Source organism: Camellia sinensis, chromosome 13 (assembly GCF_055761805.1).
Source record: "Camellia sinensis isolate YWXY chromosome 13, ASM5576180v1, whole genome shotgun sequence".
Lineage (NCBI taxonomy): Eukaryota > Viridiplantae > Streptophyta > Magnoliopsida > Ericales > Theaceae > Camellia > Camellia sinensis.
In genome coordinates this window covers 72,951,191-72,970,996 of record NC_138973.1, presented here as the reverse complement: position 1 = coordinate 72,970,996, position 19,806 = coordinate 72,951,191, and positions in this window count along the sequence as shown.

Below are 19,806 nucleotides of genomic sequence, written 5' to 3'. Positions count from 1 at the left end.
TATTAAAATGTATGTAAAAAAGTAATATTTTAAAGTGAATATAGGTTTTGTTTTGTTTTCAATTGAATATAATATATTTTTATTTATTATTTAAGTTAAATATATAATTTTGTAAATTAACAAATTAAATTGAAATTAAATATTTTTATGAATAATTTCATTCAACATAAATTAGTTTCATTAAATTTAATTTATGAACAAAATTTTAAACTTTTTAATACACTTCATAATTTTAGTTAGTGATAAAAAATAAAAAAATAATAAAAATTAACATGATTGAGTTCCGATGTGTTGGATGTATCTGCACTTATAGAAGTTTTTATTTTCAATTTAAATGAAATCTCACCAAAGATTGACCATTATTAACCACAAAACTTACCAAAGATTATAATATTTGAGCCTAGAAAGCCCCTTCCTTCCAAGAATGTAATAGATGCATACATGCAAATAAGGCTGTAAACAAATTGAGCTGAGCCGAACTGAGTTTTAGTATATTAGGCTTGTTTATTAAGATTTTAACTAATTCAAACTCAAACTCGAACTCGAGTATGTTCACGAGACTTAACGAGTAAAAAAAATTATAAATTTATATTTACGTATGAAACTAAAGTTACAATTAAAACTTTGATTATACAATTATATATACAAAATATATAAACATTCTAAAAAAAAGTCAATATTTTATCAAAATAATAATATCTACTACTACTATTATATAAATGCACTATCTATAATTAACTATTATTTACATTTATATTTTTTGAATATATAAATAACATATTTATCTTATTTTTCATATAAATTTTTACATATTTAATATATAAATAATAAATATTAAATGAACCAGTTAACGAGCAAAACTTACGAGCCGAGTTTTAGAATATTTAGACTTGTTTATTAAAAATTTAACGAATTTGAACACAACAAAAAAAATTAACAAACCGAGTCCAAACAAGTTCTCAAACCCGTCCACAACTTTATTCATTTCCAGCCTTATAAGCAAGACATTTCCTGTGTACTTTTTTTTTTTTTTCCTTTTTAAATTGTCTTCAGTGATTTTTTTATAAAAAAATTTAAGAAGTTTTAGATTTTTGAGTTTTACTTGACTAGACAAATTGAAAAAACAAAATAAAAATTTTAGAAACAAAATCCACAAAAGACAAAGAACAAAAAAAAGAATCCAAAAACATAGTTTTTTATTTTTATTTTTTGAAACTTTTTTAAAAAATCTAGTTTTTAAATTCATATACACAAGACAAAAAAAAATTAAAATTTTGACATAATTATTTACAAAATCACTAAAAATGCAAAATACAAAAAAAAAAAAAAAAAAAAAAGAGAGGAAAACAAGAGGAGGAACTTGTTTAGATGTTCCAAGCAACTTGTGCATCCACCATGCATTTGTTGGTTTTCATAAAGTTGAAAATGTATTTGATATCCAAAATTGTGCAAAATAAAATGTTTTTTTTTTTCCTTCTTCTTCTTTTGCTTTCTGTGGCTGATAAATCAAGATATATCAATGATTGCCAATGGTGAGTATTTTGTTTACACATAAAGATAAGCCAATGAAATAATTTAGTCATTCTGATGAATGATTGCCAATGGTGAGTATTTTGTTTACACATGATACTAATGGGCACTCAAGAGGGCCTACCCCCACAATATTAAAGCCCAATAACTTCAATGCTGAGTAAGGACCAATAATACTTAAGCACTTGTCAGGCAAAGGTTAGTCACGTAAGCAAACAAAGATCCTATAAAATTATTGCACCCACACATCAAGCATTTAATGAGGTCCTCATAGCATTAAATACGACAACCCCGTCATACGGTAGGAAGCAAACTCACCATGAAAGATGTCAACTAGGATATAGATTTTCGGCCAATAAGACAGCTTGGAATGGACAAGGAAATGATGAGCAAAGGATATAAGGAAGTTTTCGAGATATATCGAGGTTAAGTTATATTTCTATCCCTAGTTACTCTCTCTCTCCCTCAAATCAACTTGCCCTAACCTAACTTGGTCGTCGAAGTGTCCATCGGGGAAACACCTCCCCCTTTAGACCTTTTTGTAGGTATGCTTAGAGGACCCCGAGGCCAGCAGACCTGTTAAAAGTGTGAGCCAGTCCGACCCATCCACCAAGGAGGTCATTGCATTATCAGTTGGCGCCATCTGTGGAAAACTATCTCTGGACGGCAGTTGTGTTCATTGTTACCAGAGGGAACTCTCTTATCACCCATCTCTTCCATCAAGGTGGATGGTCACGACTAGGTCCATGGCTTTCCAACACAATGCTGGTAACCCCAAAGCTGAGTCCTTCAACCCAAATAACCCACCTCCATATTTCGTAGAACTTACCAACAGCATCAACCGTTTAACCGAACAAAACCAAGCCCTGATCAACGCTTTACTCCAGCGCGACTTACCTATCATTCCTTCACCACCACAAATAGTTCCCTCACACCCGAAACAAACTCACAACCACCACCAACTCCCACTGTAGATGTCCCAAGGAATATTTCCACCCGTCGCCCCACGACCTCAACCATCGAATCTTGACGGATTGCACCCCTCTCCCCCAGACTCGCAGTTTTGTCAAGAAGGACCATCACATTTTCATAACCACCCTCTACCGCACCACGCTACCGCCCACGAAGGCGAGGCTAGCAGTGTTCAACCACCGATTCATGCTTCTGGGGATCATGTCCCCATTTGGGATGAAGAGCTACAGGCCATGAAGCTTCAGCTGCAAGGGGTCATGCAAAACATGCAACACAGACCTTCATCTACCATCAACTCTCTTTTTACCGCCTCCATCCAAGATAAAGCTCTCCCCCCCAAGTTCAAAATGCCATCAATTGACACCTTCGATGGTACCACTAATTTGGTCGACCATGTAGAAGCATATCGGACACTCATGATTTTACATATCTTTCCAGACGAAATCATGTGTCGCATTTTCCCTGTCACGTTGAAGGGGTCGGCGCGCCTCTGGTTTAGCCAACTTCCCCCAAACTTTGTTACATCCTTTCACCAGCTCAGCAAATCCTTCTTGAGCCATTTCATTGGTGCTTAGCGACAACAACATCTAGTGACCCAACTACTAAACATCCAGTAGACGAAAGGGGAGTCGCTACGCAACTTTGTCACCCGTTTCAATACCGAGGCCTTACAAGTGGAGGAAAATGATGACAAAGTCATTCTCACAGCTTTCATGGTCGGTTTGCGCCCGTGAGATTTCTTCTTCTCTGGCCAAGCCTCTCGCCACAACTACGTCGACGGCCATTTGGAGCTCTAGGGATAGCTTGAACTGCTCCACGGTTATGAGACATAGATCTGGATAAGCAGCCCTCTCAGATGCCATCACCTTAGTTAACTCTGCTATTTTGGCCCTTTCCTCCTCCAAGGCCTTCTCTAACTTTACCATTCGTACATGTGTCTCATCTTTATCTTTCACAGCCTACTCATGCAGCTCTTCGTTGTTCACAAGAGCTTCTTCCAACCTCTCATTGGCATTGGCGCAGGCTTGCTGAGCTTCATCCGCCTTCTTTTGCTCGCTCACCAATTAAACTCCAGCGACACAGCCTTACGACGTGTCGCTTCCAGTTCTACCTTAGCAGCCGACAGTTCGGCAGTGACCTCAGTTTGGTCTATTCTGGCACGTTCAACTAGATAACCTTGCATCACTGCCAACACCTCTATTTTCTTCACTCTCTGAGCGTATGCTAAGCCTTTCGGACACACGTTTCGTGCCGTTTTCCTTTATCTCGCCGTCTCCACCCTCACATTCTGCAGTTGAGACCCCACTTCCTCCAGTTGGGCCTTGAGCAGCTCAACCTCTACCCTCGCCTCTTCTCTTTTTTCCCAATAACGCGGTCGTTAAGGTTAACGCCTCTATCTGTACTGAACAAAACCCTCTCATGAGGTCTGCCTCTGTGAACCACGACACATCTCGCACGACTACATCCTCAATAACCCCCAGCAGATGGTTTGCAGCTGCCCTAGCTTCATCCTCATGACTCACTAAACGGCCAACCACCACGCGCACAAGATACGTGGCGGTCTCTAATGACCCAAGCATAGCTCCACTTTCCCGTTCTCTTCCTAACTCCTGACTTGGGGGCACGTCTCCTGCTGGCACATCCTTGGAGGGCAGGTCTGTCGATCGGTCGGCCTTGAATGCCTATTTTTGCTCCTCCTCCGCTCCTTACTTGGCCGATCGAGGGCTCAGTTAACCCTTTCTCCGCCTCCATTTCAGCCTCTCCCTCCACTTCTAAGGACATATCCTCTGCCTCATCTCTTGCCTTATTCAACACTGATCCTTCTTCAGCCCCCACCCTAACCACCTTCCTCTTCTTCTTCTTCTTCATCAACACCAATTCCATCTCCTTCCTACTTCTTTCCTTCAGTGAATCCATCGGCGCTCACAGAGACACGAAGGTTATTAAGTCTTTTTCTCTTAAGGGTTTGGATCGTGGTCGAATTGACCTCTTTACAGCCAGCTTCGGCGCTGGGCCTAACTATTTCTCCTTATATTTGTCCGCCATGGCAAAAGCTCGCACATCCTCTACCTCTTGCTTCTTCCTCCTTGCCTCTACTTCTTCTGAAGCAGGGTCTTGTAGCTTAACTTTTCCGCATCCCTTTTTGGAAATTCGAAATAAGCCCTACAATTCGGACTCTCGTGGTTCTGAATCTAATCTCACAAGTACAATGTAAAATTGATAAACACCAAAGAGTCTAAATCCGGCAAATCGTTTGAAAAATTGATTTTGAATAAAAAATACCAAAATTGGACTGCTTTACCAGATACAGAGTTGCCGTATAAATATTTTATTTTAGAGAAATTTAGGAAACCCATGACTCGTGTCAAAGGCCACGTGTCCGTCATCACCAAGATTGTCTCGTCTCGGAAACTTAGGTACGAGAAGGGAAGGTCATGAATACATTTGAGCACCCCCACTCGCTCAATCAAAGATCGGCCTCTACTAATCATAATATGAATCTTATTTACATTATATGCTCTTGTTCTGGTTTATTAAGCTAGTATTACTATGTGATGCACACATACACAAGTATAGACTAAATCATAAGAATTAGATCACTTGATTCATGTTTGTTTTGAAAATTGTTTCGAAATATGTACCACTTGAAAAAGTGATCGCATATAAACATTACTCAAACCATTCCAATTCAAGCTATAAGCCTTCATCCACAGGCATTCAAGTAGTTTTATCAATTAAGTAATTAGCCTCATGGCAAACATGCTAGATATGGCAACAATCACACGCATACGATATGCTAAAGCGAGTAAAAGGCTCACCTAGTACTCCAAGCCAAAATAAATAAAAGAGTTAGAAAAATGCATGATCCTAACTATGCAACATGGCTAATGCAACACATGCGATATGCTATCTAAGTAGGCTCGGCTATTGATACGGCATATGAATCAAGTGAATAGCATATGGTCTAAGCACGTATTCAAAAAAGTATTAAACTAACAATGCAGTTAGAATGATGCACTGAGCCTTGATGCATGCAATACAAATGGATGCAAACATGAAGTATGCCAAACAAAACGTGATGTCCCTAAACTAACCATCATAAGCAGTTTAAATTAAAGGGAGAAAGATATGGGGTTGGAAGACATACACATTATTATAACATTATGCTCTCATGAATGAGAGTCCGAATGAATAAACTAGTTAATTAGCTAACTAATTAAAGTTAAAGCTAATTAAGCTAATTATTACAAACCGAAATGAATAGACTAGCTAAGCTACTTAACTAATTATTACAACAAATTAATTAACTAACTAGTTAACTAACTAATTAAATAATTACAACACAAGTGTAATAAGTAATTAAGCTAAACAACTAACTACTGCGCCTCGGGAAACGAGGGATGTTCATGCACATTTTGATTTTCACCCGAAAATATCACCGTTTTGCTTCCGGAGAGCCTCTGTTGCGCAATAGAACACACACACTGTTGCCCACTTTCAGAATAACTCTGCTCTACCAAAGGAACACACTGTTGAATTTTGCATCAGTGGCTGGTCGGCCAGTGATGAGTGTTGCTGGCCACTAGTGATGGCCGACCGGCCATCAAAGGTGGTCTGCCGACCACCTATCGGCCATGGAAAGTGGCCTGCCGGCCACTGCTGCCCAGTTCTCTTTGCTACAACAAAAGACAAACAGAGCATTTATAGGGTATTTCATGAGCAAATCAAAGGAGTAGCAACTTCAGTTCACAAACCATCAATGGATGCAATTTCATTGCATGATGGCTTATGAAACCAAGTGTACAAGTTCAAAAAATGAAAAACAAGACACAAACCTCCTCTCTTTCATGAATGATCAAGGAAAGTGGTGACCTTAGAACCTTGAATCATTTCGTTACTAATGAGTATGTGTGAGACCATGAAATATCCTCTCACATGGATGTTGTAGAGATCCAATGAAGAGAAGAGCTTCACCCATGTAGATCTTCAAAGATGAACATACTCGGTGCCACCCAACTGGGGTTGCCAGCCGGGGACTCTCCGATGATGAAGTTAGTCCTTGAATCAAGGAAGTAAATTGTATATATATTTGAAGAGGTGTGTGTTCTGTAGAAAGAGATCAAAACATACCTTCCACTTGGGAAGCCCCCTCCTTTATATAGATGGGGGGTGTGATATTTGTTTGGGTTGGACCCATTGTAAGCTTTGTTTGGGTTAGGCCCAATAAGCTAGTACCTATATTTTTCTGGCTTCCACAATTGTCCCAAAACTTTCATTATCTGCAGTAGAAGGAATGAGAGTTTTTCCTTACCAAGTTACGCTGTTCAAATAACTGTTAGGTTTTTTGACAAAAAATACATTTGATAAATGAATAACATAAATGAATGAATGGCTAGATGAATGTATGTATGTATGAATGTATGTACAAATATATGTATATAGAGGAGAGAGGTGAGCTAAAGCCCAATGAGTAATACTATCTCTATAACGATAGGCCACGGTATTATAACCCTCGGGTAAGGGTGTAGGCCGCGGTATTATAACCCCGGGCAAGGGTGTAATATATTGTCGAGTGCAAAGATTGCTTCCAAATATGGACTTTCGTGCCAAGCTAGAAATATTTCTATAAGCTGAGCACGGAAATGATTGCCTGAACCAAATAAGACAGATTAAATAAGGTAGATATATTATCCAAAAAATGGACCACGGTATTATTACCCCCTGGTGAGGGTGTAGACCTGCGGTATTATAACCCCCGGGTGAGGGTGTAGGCCGCAGTATTCTAACCTCCGGGCGTAGGTGTAGGCCGCGGTATTCTAACCTCCAGGTGTAGGTATAGGCCGTGGTATTCTAGCCCTCAGGCATGGGTGTAGGCTGTGGTATTCTAACCCCCGGGCATGGGTATAGGCCTTTGCTGATGGCGCTCCATGTGGAGTGCGAAGATTACGCTGTACTCAGAGACTTTTACTGATTTTAAGTGGCGACCGAGTGCCAATATAACAAGGACTTTGAATAATGCATCTTGTACCGAATAAGGTGGACGTTTTAATCACAAATAATATTGCTCCGCTTATATGGAATTGCCAAGTAGATATTGGGTCAACTATTTAATTGCCGAGTTGCTCGGTTTGCGTTTAGTCCAAGGTAGACTTGCCCCATTGTTTTTGAATGACAGGTGTTAGTCGGAAGGAATGCAGATTCCCATTGCCCTATGTTGCAGGAAAGATTCGGCTTTGGTAAAATGACGGCGCACAACAATATGCGAACTGCAGACTGCCAAATGCGAATTGCCGACTGCCAAGTGTGTAATGTAGTGCCCCAAAACTAGCGCTTGCTTGGAGCGGTGTGAAAAGGAGCTGGAGTGTGTAACTCAAGTAAATGTTGTAATGTTTGTACCAAGTTAGCCGAGTATACATGAATATCAAAGGTGCCGAGATGATGATCGGCTGGTGTGCCCCAATTGGAAAGCGAAAAATTGACTCAGATGTCCTAGTAAGCAATTGTTTTGCCAAATAATGTTATTAGGTGAATAAAGTTGATGCACGGCCGAATAATGATAGTGTTGAATTAATAATGGTGCCGAATAATATTGCCGAGTAAATTTGATGCACTGCCGAGTAACTAGTGTGCAAAACATCGGTGTCTTTCATATATAATGTGATTTTGCTGAAAAGTTGGTCAGCTACACTTGGGTCGGTGATTGTGTTGATCTTTTGGTCAGCGATTTTTCTTAGCTTCGCAGTGTGTCGGCATCACTTTGGAGTTGGATTTGCTAAGAACTTGGTTGGCAATGGTTGCCAATTTATTGAAGTTGAGATTCTTGTCCAACGTATATTTGCCCCATTACTTTTGAATAAGATTGCTTATTCGGAAGGAATAAAATTGACTTGGGCCAAAATTGCCAAGTAGGCCGATAACAATTTGAAATGGATTCTGTGCCCCTATTCGGTACCGTGGCGAAATCAGAATGAAGTCGAGACAAAGTAAGGTGCTTAGTGATATGCGAAGTGAGCCATTGCGCTCAATTTTTTGAATAAAATCTGTAAAAAAAAAAATTTAGTTGAATTTGCAAATTCTGACTGTACGGATGGACCCAGAATGTGTCAAATAGCTGAAAAGGACTATTGGATCGTTGTGATCAGACTCCTGATGACGTAATTATAGCCAAAATGGATCTAACGGCTCAGATCAACAGGGTGTAATGCAACCGCGAAGCACATGATTATTTCTTCATATATTGCTGGATCGTCTTCTCCAGTGAAAGAATTCATTTTCTAGGCAAACTTTGAGCGGCCCGTACAGCTTCGTTTGAGCTCCAATTTTGACGCGGTTTATTGCGTTGGACTCGTCTTAATGAGTACTTCACGTTGGTATGGGCAAAACTTGAGTTTGACAGCTTCAAAAATTTCAGTTGTCAGAAAATGTGAGCCGTATTGCAATTTTCGGCATACTTTAGTTGCTTCTTGACTTCTCGGGTTAGTGGGTTTGGACTCTTTGAGCCGATACGAATCCTGTGGTATGTTCATGTGGATTTCGGCAAGCTGAGATGCTAGTTCTATGCCGAGTATTAGTGTCGAATAAGTCACAAAGTTGCCGAATATTGTTCCGGAATAATATTGTAAACTTGTCAAAGAATGTGCCAAATAAGAAATGTTGCGGTGTAATTTTTGCTAAGTTATAAGCCGAGTTGATCATATGCATACAGCGTTCATAATGCCGATGAATTCAATTGTCGAATAAGTTAACATGTAATGTTGTGAGCCGAATAACATAGATAACGTGACAGGATTGTCCAACGTTGACGTATGGACAGCCGAGTAGTGTTGCTGAGTAAGCAATGAGTTGAATAAGTCAATAAGTTGTCAAATTGTTCGTTGGGCCTGTGGATGTAAGTTGGTTCATTGGTGGTTTTTGAATATGCATAGTTGTGATAGCCGAATGTAAAAGAAATTCAAACTGTAGGTCTTGCCCCAACAGTAGATGGCATGAATGATCGGTGAAGATGGATAATTATGGCTTAGCTCCTGGAGCCTGTTGTCAAAATTGCATGCTAATCGGACATGATTTGACCGTTGAACTGTCATTTAAAGTCCCCGATTTTCCAGTGATTGATCCCAAGCTAATACTCGAAATTCACAAGATTGGACCTCAAAAATGGATTCTACACGGCGAAAAACTAGAGGGTCGGCATCCTCGAAGTTATTAGACCATCCGATTAACTAGAATGCGGTAAGATGCAACTGAGCATGTTGTGCGGAGGAGCGCATGATAATTCCTTATTTCATCACCTTCATGCTGCATGTCGTGAAAGGCAAAGTGCTCCAATTTCGAGCTTGTGACTTTGAGACCTTGTATCTCCTTCGTTTTAAGTCCGATTTTGACGCAGTTTGTGGCGTTGGACTCGTCTTCATGAGGACTTAACACTGGTATATTCAAAGATTGAGTTTGATGACACTGAAAAATGTCGATTTCTGGACATTTAGTCGATTTCGCAACTATTAGCGGCCTTTGGTTACATCTTGGCTCCTCGGGTTGGTAGGTTTGGACTCCTTGAGTTGACATGAAATCGCTAGTATTATAAGATGTGAATTTTGGCAAGCCGAGATGCTTGTATTATGCCGAGATATTAGTGCCGAGGCATTGTGTTGCCGAATATGTCTAATGCTTTGAAGTGGACGTATTTGGCCGAGTAGTCACCGAATAAGCAATGGTAGCCGAATAAGCGATGTCACCGAAGTGCGGGTTCCTAAGCTGGTTAGAATAGTATGTAGTGGCGGAGAGGTGCCAATGTATTGAAACTCTTGATTAGATTGAAACTTTGCGAGTGATTAGCTACCGATCAATTCGCCATAAGGCCTTATGTGTTTGGCGCATAACTCCTAGATCACCCCAGGCGAGAGTTGCTCGGCATTTGGTTGGCACGTATTAAAAATCATTTGCCAATTCACTTTTTGTTACTTACCGAGAATTGTTCTTAGAGGAGCAAGGCCCAACTATGGGTGCTGATTGACACTCATCTTGGCATGCCGAAACACTAGTCGGCATCTCTTAGCTTGCCGAAACAATTGGTCTGCAGCTCGTAAATTCTGCTCTTTGATAGCACTTGGTTGGTTATCCAAGAGATGGAGCACTGCAATCTATGTTTTTAATTAAATTGAAGGTTATAAGCATATATGTATATAGAAAGCATATTGAAGACAATAATTATTCAAAGAGGAAAGAATAGAGATTCCACTTAGCAACTTGTGTTCGCATAATCTCAAGAAGTAAACTACGTAAAAGTAAATTGAACCAAAGAGAGAGAAATTACTAGATCAAAACATTAGCCGAATAATCCAAATGTATGCAGAACAACATATGCATCATTAAACTTGGCCTCCTAACCATGGAAATATTAATAACTCTGCAAACTTAGTCAGGAGCATATCTTAAATATGGAGTTTCTAATTAGCTCCATATAAAGCCGATCAAAATATTACCATAAATTACTATAATAACTCATGGTGTAACTTTGCCAATAACTCTTGGGGACAATTTTTTCTAGAGAGAGAGGGTGAAGACCCAGCCATGGGTTTAATGGTAATATCCAGTTCTCGAGCCAAACACGTCGTCAAGCTATCCATGACATGTTGGACGTAAACATATAAATGCAAGTCAATATTAATATTCATGTAAATATTTATGATCTTGTAATAAATATTATTTTTATACTCATGATTGGCAAGTCGGCAACGTCATTGGCTCGCCGACTTCTGTGGTACCTCTTGGTCTTTTATCTTGCCGTTTGCTGAAATACTTGATCGGCAATTGATTATGTGATTAACCCTTCATAACTTTCTTAATTCCATTGCTTGCCCAACCTCAAGCAACTTGCCGCAGTGGGTAGCCGAGTTGCCAAAATGTTCCCTGCAATTTTTCTTGATAAACTGAAATGAACACCTAAAAAAGAAATGGCCACAAGGATCAAGGTGATAAATAACTTTATATGCAAAGACTACAAACATGAGTTAATCGTTGATGTTGCAAAGCAAAAAATAAAAGAAATCCAGGAGGTGGGTCCTGCCCCACTGGGTTTGTCTTGCCAAGACATTTGAAAGGCAAATCGCCTTGGCTGACATGCTAAAGCACTTGGTCGGCACGACTCCACCTTTGCCGATAATAGTGCTAAAGAGAGCCACGGTTGGCCCATAACACCTTGTCTGTGAGCCGAACAAACAAGTCTGATGCATGTGCAAATATTTGTATCCATGTATATATATATAAATGTATTTTTGCAAATATAGAGACAGCTTTCAAAAATGAGACTTAGAATAACAAGAGAGTTGATGAACAACCCAATAAAGAGTTACTGTTGCTAAGTTGGTTGATAGACAAGCCAAATAAAGTGTCGAATAAGAAAGTTTAATCCACTCCAAGTTATTGTGGTCCAATTCTAGTGAGAGAAAAAATTGAAGACCCAGCCTTGGATTCTACAGAAAGTTCTAGCATAGGTACATGTGCATAAATGTCAAGCATCAACTTGAAGCTAAGTTTTGAGAAACAAAGAATAAATAAATAAATGGACAGATCCACGTATGGATTTAGCTAAGCAACTTTATTGAATTGCCGAAAAGATGTGTGCACCAAGAAAAATGTGAAACCCATTTTGAGAGAGAGAAAATAGAGATGTAAAAGTAGACCCATGAATTCTATTCTGATTTAACACTTTTTTCATCAACATGTACCAGGAACAAAGAACCAGGAACAAAGAACAGAGATCTCCATCAAAGTGGTGTTGGATTTTTACTTACAGTCACATGTTTGTTATTTCTTTCGTTGAACTCTTTCAGACGTTTCCCACAGACGACGCCAATTGTGAGACTATGAAATATCCTCTCACATTGATGTTGTAGAGATCCAACGAAGAGAAGAGCTTCACCCATGTAGATTTGCAAAGATGAACATACTCGGTGCCACCCAACCGAGGTTGCCGGCCGGGGACTCTCCGATGATGAAGTTAGTTCTTGAATCAAGGAAGTAAATTGTATATATATTTGAAGGGGTGTGTGTTCTGTAGAGAGAGATCGAAACATACCTTCCACTTGGGATGCCCCCTCCTTTATATAGATGGGGGGTGTAATATTTATTTGGGTTGGACCCATTATAGGCTTTGTTTGGGTTAGGCCCAATAAGCTAGTACCTATATTTTTATGGCTCCCACAGTATGAAATAGTTCAAGCTTCCATGTGTTCAATTAACGTCCGATTGAACACAACCAAATTATTATCTTTCATCATTTTAGCCTCAATTTTAGTTTACCAACCATTCTTTAATCAATTGAGTCCAAATGGTGAGTTTAAGTCCTCTAATGGAAAGAAGACTCAAACTAAGAGTTATCTTAGGCATGAAAGAGGCATCATGCCATTGGTAATGAACCCCCTAAGGGATTAAACCATTAAGCATGACACCTCAATCTCATGCTTTAAACAAACAAGTTGTTTGAACCACTTTCAAAGCAAAACAAAAAGCCAAGAAAGGAGGGAGGTTATAGAGATTATTAATACTGAAAATGAGTGAGAAAAGCATAAATAAATGCTATCAACTCAAAGGAGAAGGTGTCTAAGGCCTAGAACACCAAACTCATGAGGACTATTACACTACAAGCATGTAAAACAAAGCTCAAATGCAACCAACAAACCAAAACAATGCTAAAACAATATAAAATATGCTCTAAAACATGTTGAAATTGAGCTAAAAAAAGCTAGACTAATATGTTAAAACATGGCACAAACTAAGCTAGTAAGCAAGACACAAAGAGGGGAAGCTAACCTCTCCAAATTTGGACTTCAAAACATGATTTTGGCCACTGAAAAAGTTTTGAAAATCAGTGTTCAAAAGCTCAGAAAAAAGATGCTGCAAGGGTGGGAAACATAAGGGCAAAGACCTTCAAAACAAGGTACAAAGAAGAGTGAACCACCCCTCAACCTTTAATGGCCTTAGGACCCAAGTTTCAACCCAAAAATACAGAAGTTTTACAGCCCAAAATCAGTAGAAAAGATGGAAAACAAGTGGTGTAAAGATGGTACAAAGGCAAGAGAAGGTATACGTCTTGAAGATGAATGAACCCTTAAGTCATAAACCGCCAATTTTACACTCTCAAGTACTTCAAGAGCTCAAATTTAAGCTCAAATCATCTCAGCAAGAAGTTCTCTAGGTTTGGTTTAGAATGTTTAGCAATAAGCTATGCAAGTTGAAAGGGAGAGAGAGAATTATAGAGAGAAGATTTTTCCAAAATTATTTCCTTACTCCTAAATGTTTCTAACCTTGAAAGTAAGAAGAGAGGTCCTCTATATATAGAAAACATGAGCCCTAGGTCAAGAATATCTAAAAGTGACAGCTGGAGCTTTGTGGAAACAGCTGGCAAAAAATATCTGGGTTTTACACCAGTGGCCAACCAGCCGGCCAGAAGTGGTGGCCGGCCGGCTAGAAATGGTGGCTTGCCGTCCACAAATGGTGGCTGCTGGCCACCTGCTGGCCATGCTTCCAGGCCCGACTTCAAATGGGTATATCTCCTTCATCTAGACTCGACTTTAGGTCATTCTTGAGTCTAAATTGAAACCCCTGAAGTCTACTTTCCAATGGTGGTAGCCTCACATCTAAATTCTAAGTGTGCAAAGAGATTTTCCTATTTTAGTGAATGTTGCTCAGTTTTGTCTTAACGGTTTCATGCCCAAACTCTTCCCCAACTAGTTTTCTTCCATTTTCTTCTAATTTTCTTCAACTCCAAACCTATAAATAAGAAGTTTAAAAGATTTTTCAAAGAGTTCACCTCTCTTCCATTTATTTCCACTTTGTCCTTGCTCGGTTTACCGAAAAGTGCAGCATTTAACGAAATACGAGCCTTGGAACATTATAGAAACATTTTCAAAAATATTTTGAAAGAGAGGGTTTTAAGGTCTAAAATAGTTTTGGTCCAAAAAAGAGGTGTAAAGTTAGGATTTAGAACCTCTTCTTACTGAAGAAATCGAGCAATTAGACAGCGCTACTTTCATCATCAAGTGATCAGTCAGTGGCGCCCAAGTCTTAAAGACAGTCAAAAATGGGGTGTCTACAGGTCTCCTATGGCCGGCTCAGGCCCCAAGCTCAAGGCAAACAAGGCTGAGGACTAGACAAGGTCATCCCATTTCATCCCAACATTCTCCCTTCACCTGTTTCACCATCCTCTCCGCTGTAGTATCCAATTTTGGTTCTAGCGACTTAGTGGGAACTTTCTAAATCATGCAGACTCCCCTCCCGTCCTCCGATTACACAAAGAACCATCTTGGCCTCCACCCTTTCACTGATGAGGACAACCCCACCACCAGTCCCCTCCCCACCATCGCTTGCAGGGTTACCCAGGTCTCCTGTTGCCCCGAGGCCTTGTAACATGCAAAAAACTCATTTACCGTCATCTTCTCTCTCCCGGTCGCTCACGGCCACTGTAACAACCCCGATCCGCAATTAGCTACTAATCCGTAATTAAGGATGTTAATTAAGTGGATAAAATAAATTATTTGTTTATTATGTATTTTGCATGATTTTTGGCTTTCTATTTGTTACTTGTAGAAATATCTATCTGGAATTCTACTTTAATATGAAAATTGAAAGCCTTATTGGCATCCAAAATCGGAATTGGTTACATGAATATGTTATTCAGAATTTTTAGAACCATATGGCAATTTTATAAAAAAAAAAAAATTGATTCAATCTGATTAATTAAGTTGCATTTGGCAAGCCTTATGTTCTAATTAATGTATTATGGCATCATGACTATATATATGGCCCTTTAAGCTCATTCTTAAGCTCATTTCTTCAACACTTTAAGCTCCCAAAATCTGAGATTTACATTGTAGAGAGAGAAACTCTCATTTTAGAGAGAGAAAGGAAGAGATTGAAGAGGGATTAAAGGTTTTGTGTTGAACTCAGCAAGATTGTGTAAGAACAAGTGTGTTTAAAGATTCTAGGTAAGAATTCAACCCCCAATTTATGAATCTAAGTTATCAACTTGAAGATTATGTGTTTAGATGTGTAAATTGAGCTTTGAATAAAGAATTTGGTTGTAATTCATACATGCATAAACATGAAGAGTCTTGCCATGTGAGTTAATTTTGAGCATCTAAGTTATTATCATAAGTTATTTAGCACATGCATGTTTGAATTATCATGTTTTGAACCTTGATTTCATGTTTTGGAAAATAATTTCTTACATGCATGGAGCTTATGAGCTCAAATTTGTTAACTTCATGAGTTTTAGAGAAAAGAGCTTTAAAGGTTTTACATGCATGAATGTCGAACTCAATTTTGACTAAAATCATGAGTTTTGGGCAAAAAGGTTTATAAAGGATCATGTGTTCATGTGTATGAATAAGTTTTCCAAGTTTATGAACAAGCCATGCACGAATTTGCCATTGAATTTGCATTTGGAAGCTCAAAACTCTGTTTTGGAAACCTAGAATTTTTTAAGGTCGCTCGAGCGGGGGATTTGCCACTCGAGCGGATATTTCGTGCATCCAGTAGTTTTGTAGGCTATTACAGCTCGGTCGAGCGACCACTTGGACACTCGAGCGAACCCTTTGTATATTGTTGATTCGCTCGAGCGCAGGAGTTGTGGCTCGAGCGTAAATTGAGACCATCCAGTATTTTTGCAGGCAGACCAGTCCGCTCGAGCGACCAAAGATACGCTCGAGTAGCCAGGCCAAATTCAACATATTTTCAAAAGGCATTTAGTGTTCATATTTTGTTCCCATCCATTTCTGAGCATGTATAGGCATGAATTGTGAGTCTTTTAATAGTAATGAGCCAAGAAATAACATGAGTGATTGATTTAGAAAATATGAGGCTAATCCGAGACTCAAGAATGTGATTCACGTGTTTATGAGGTGAGAATTAGACAGAATAAGAAAAACAACGTAAAGAAAGCTAAGCCGTGATGGCCATATAAATGTGTAGTGATATGATATGTTTGTGTTATGTACTTTTGTGTTTATAGGTCAACGTCCGAAGATTGATTGACCGTTTATGGGAGCCACTGTGAGTAACATTTCTGTAAAGATATGTTTGTAACAAGCCCGCGGGGGACCTCGCTACAGCTCGGACTCGACTTTGTAGTCACGGTTCTAAATCTGAACCAAAGAGTCCAAATCCGGCAAATCGTTTTAAGAAAACAGATTTTTGAAAGAAGTGCCAAACATGGACTGCTTTGCCAGATACAGAGTCGCCACCTAAATATTTATTTTGGGAAATTTAGGAAACCCTGACTCGGTGCCAAAAGGCCACGTGTCCGTCATCACCAAAGTTGCCTCGGCTCGGGAACTTGGGTACGATTGGGGAAGGTCACTTCGTGAGCACCCCCGCTCGCCCGGTCATAGACCGGCCTCTACTAACCATGATATCAATTTTTGAAAACATTGTGAGTTCTTATTCCGGTTATTAGCCTAGGTTACTATGTGATGCTCACAGCATACAAGTATAGACTGGATCGCCCGAATTGGAACAAAACACTTCTTATTTGTTTATTTGAAAGGTGGTTTGCTACTCGCAAGTAGGCTTAAAATGCAGATTTTGCCACCCGCAGGTGGGCTTAGAAAGGATGGTTTTGCCACTATCTAGTGGGCTTAAAACAAACAGTTGATGATTTATTCCAATCCAAGTAACCCAACCTTCACCCACAGGCATTCAGGCAGTTATATCACATGAGCACATAGCCTCATGGTAAGCATGCTATTCATGGCATTCACTCACACGCATGCAAGGATGCTAAAGCATAGAACTTACCGAGTACTCCAAGCCAAAACAAAAACTGTATTAGAAATCATGCATGACCCTAAGTATACAGAAATGCCTAATGCAACACATGCAAAATGCAACTATAGCAGGCTCGGCTATTCTAAGATGGCATATGAAATGCTACAACTAACATGTATTCAACTTGGTATTGAAAGTACAATGCAGTTAGTATGATGCGCCGAGCCCGATGCATGCAATACAGATGAATGATGCAAACATGCTGTCATACTGTATGCTAATTGAAATATGCCTTAATCTAACCATCAAAAGCGGATAAATAAAAGGGAGAAAGACGTGGGGTTGGAAGACATACATCACACTCACCCACACTTATTACAGTTGTGCCCTCACTCGGAGGGTCCGAATAAATACACAGTCCAAATATTACAGTCCCGAATAAAAGAATATTACAGTCCGAAATATTACAGAATTCTAATTAATAAATTAACTATGAAAGCAAATAAAACTGGCGTGCGAGCCAGAGACCGCCTTGCTTCTGATGGATGATGCATGTCCAGGTTGTCTTGCGCGGAAATCCACCGGAATGCCCCAATTAGCCTCTGTTTACACCTGTTATTCTTGAAAAGCGTGCCAAGTCCCGGAAAGTTGCTGATTCCTGATTTTGCTGCAACAGAGAGCAAGAAAGGGGCATAGCAATGTATTTGCACAAATATATGCATGTCTCGATCCTCGTGCCACCAATCACGCATACCGAGGCATGATGGCAGAGGAGTCGAAATGCACAACTCAATATAGGATGAATGCACATGAAACTACAGCTAAAACCTAACTCCATCATGGATAATCCGGAGTGTCGGTGACTGGGGAATTGAGACACATTCCGTCACTCGGAGTACGAAATGTACCTCGATTCCCGTGCCCGGACTAACTCCTATTCCGGACACGATGCAATATGCATGATATGCATGAAATGTAACTAAGATGCGATCCTAACATACACAGTGCTAAAAAATGAGGTGCCTCGAAATGCGTGCACACAGGCGCGCAAACCGAGGCAATGGCAGATACAATGAAAATAAGATGCCTCGAAGTACGTGCACACGGGCACGTAAACCGAGGCGACGACAAATATGGTGAAAATGAGATGCCTCGAAGTGCGTGCACACGGGCACGCGAACTGAGGCGACGATAAAATGCAACGAAAATGAGATGCCTCGAAATGCGTGCACGCGGGCACGCAAACCGAGGCGATGACAGAATGATGAAAATGAGATGCCTCGAAGTGCGTGCACACGGGCACGCAAACCGAGGCGATAGCAGATATGATGAAAACGAGATGCCTCGAAATGCGTGCACACGGGCACGCAAACCGAGGCGATGACGGATATGATACGGAAATGACAAATGGACTTATACCAACATGAGTGAGCCTCAGCCACACTCACATAAGATGCCGATGGCAGAAAATGAGGTGCCTCGAAATGCGTGCACACGGGCACGCAAACCGAGGCAATGCATACGCAATGCAAATGACATGGAAAACGACAAATGGACTTATACTAACATGAGAGAGCCTCAGCCACACTCACATAAGATGCCGATGGCAGAAAATGAGGTGCCTCGAAATGCGTGCACACGGGCACGCAAACCGAGGCAATGCATACGCAATGCAAATGACATGGAAAATGACAAATGGACTTATACTAACATGAGAGAGCCTCAGCCACACTCACATAAGATGCCGATGGCAGAAAATGAGGTGCCTCGAAATGCGTGCACACGGGCACGCAAACCGAGGCAATGCATACGCAATGCAAATGACATGGAAAATGACAAATGGACTTATACTAACATGAGAGAGCCTCAGCCACACTCACATAAGATGCCGATGGCAGAAAATGAGGTGCCTCGAAATGCGTGCACACGGGCACGCAAACCGAGGCAATGCATACGCAATGCAAATGACATGGAAAATGACAAATGGACTTATACTAACATGAGAGAGCCTCAGCCACACTCACATAAGATGCCGATGGTAGAAAATGAGGTGCCTCGAAATGCGTGCACACGGGCACGCAAACCGAGGCAATGCAAAATGCAATGAAATATGGCAAAAATGATATGCAAGCATACTAACAGAATTTCAGCAACAAAATGTAGGGAAAAACAGTCCCGAAATGAAGCGAGATGACATGAAATGTAAGGAAATGACCCGAAATGCGACATTAGGCACCCGAAATGGCCTATAGCCATGCCAAACATGCACAATATGGACATGCAATGCAAAGACAGAAGCTAGACAGTCCCAAAAGATGCACTTTCACAGTTATGAACATGGCCAAACAGTAAGCATAGGTAAGGGAAGCATAGCATGCAAGAATGGGGGCCAAAAGAGGGGTAAAGAAGCAAATGGTATAAGCAAAACTCAAACTGAAAAATTTCCTTCTACAACACTGAAGATGGACCAAAAATATGAACATTTACAGTATATGGCAGCCTCAAAATCAGTATACAAACATGCTAAAAATATGATGCAAA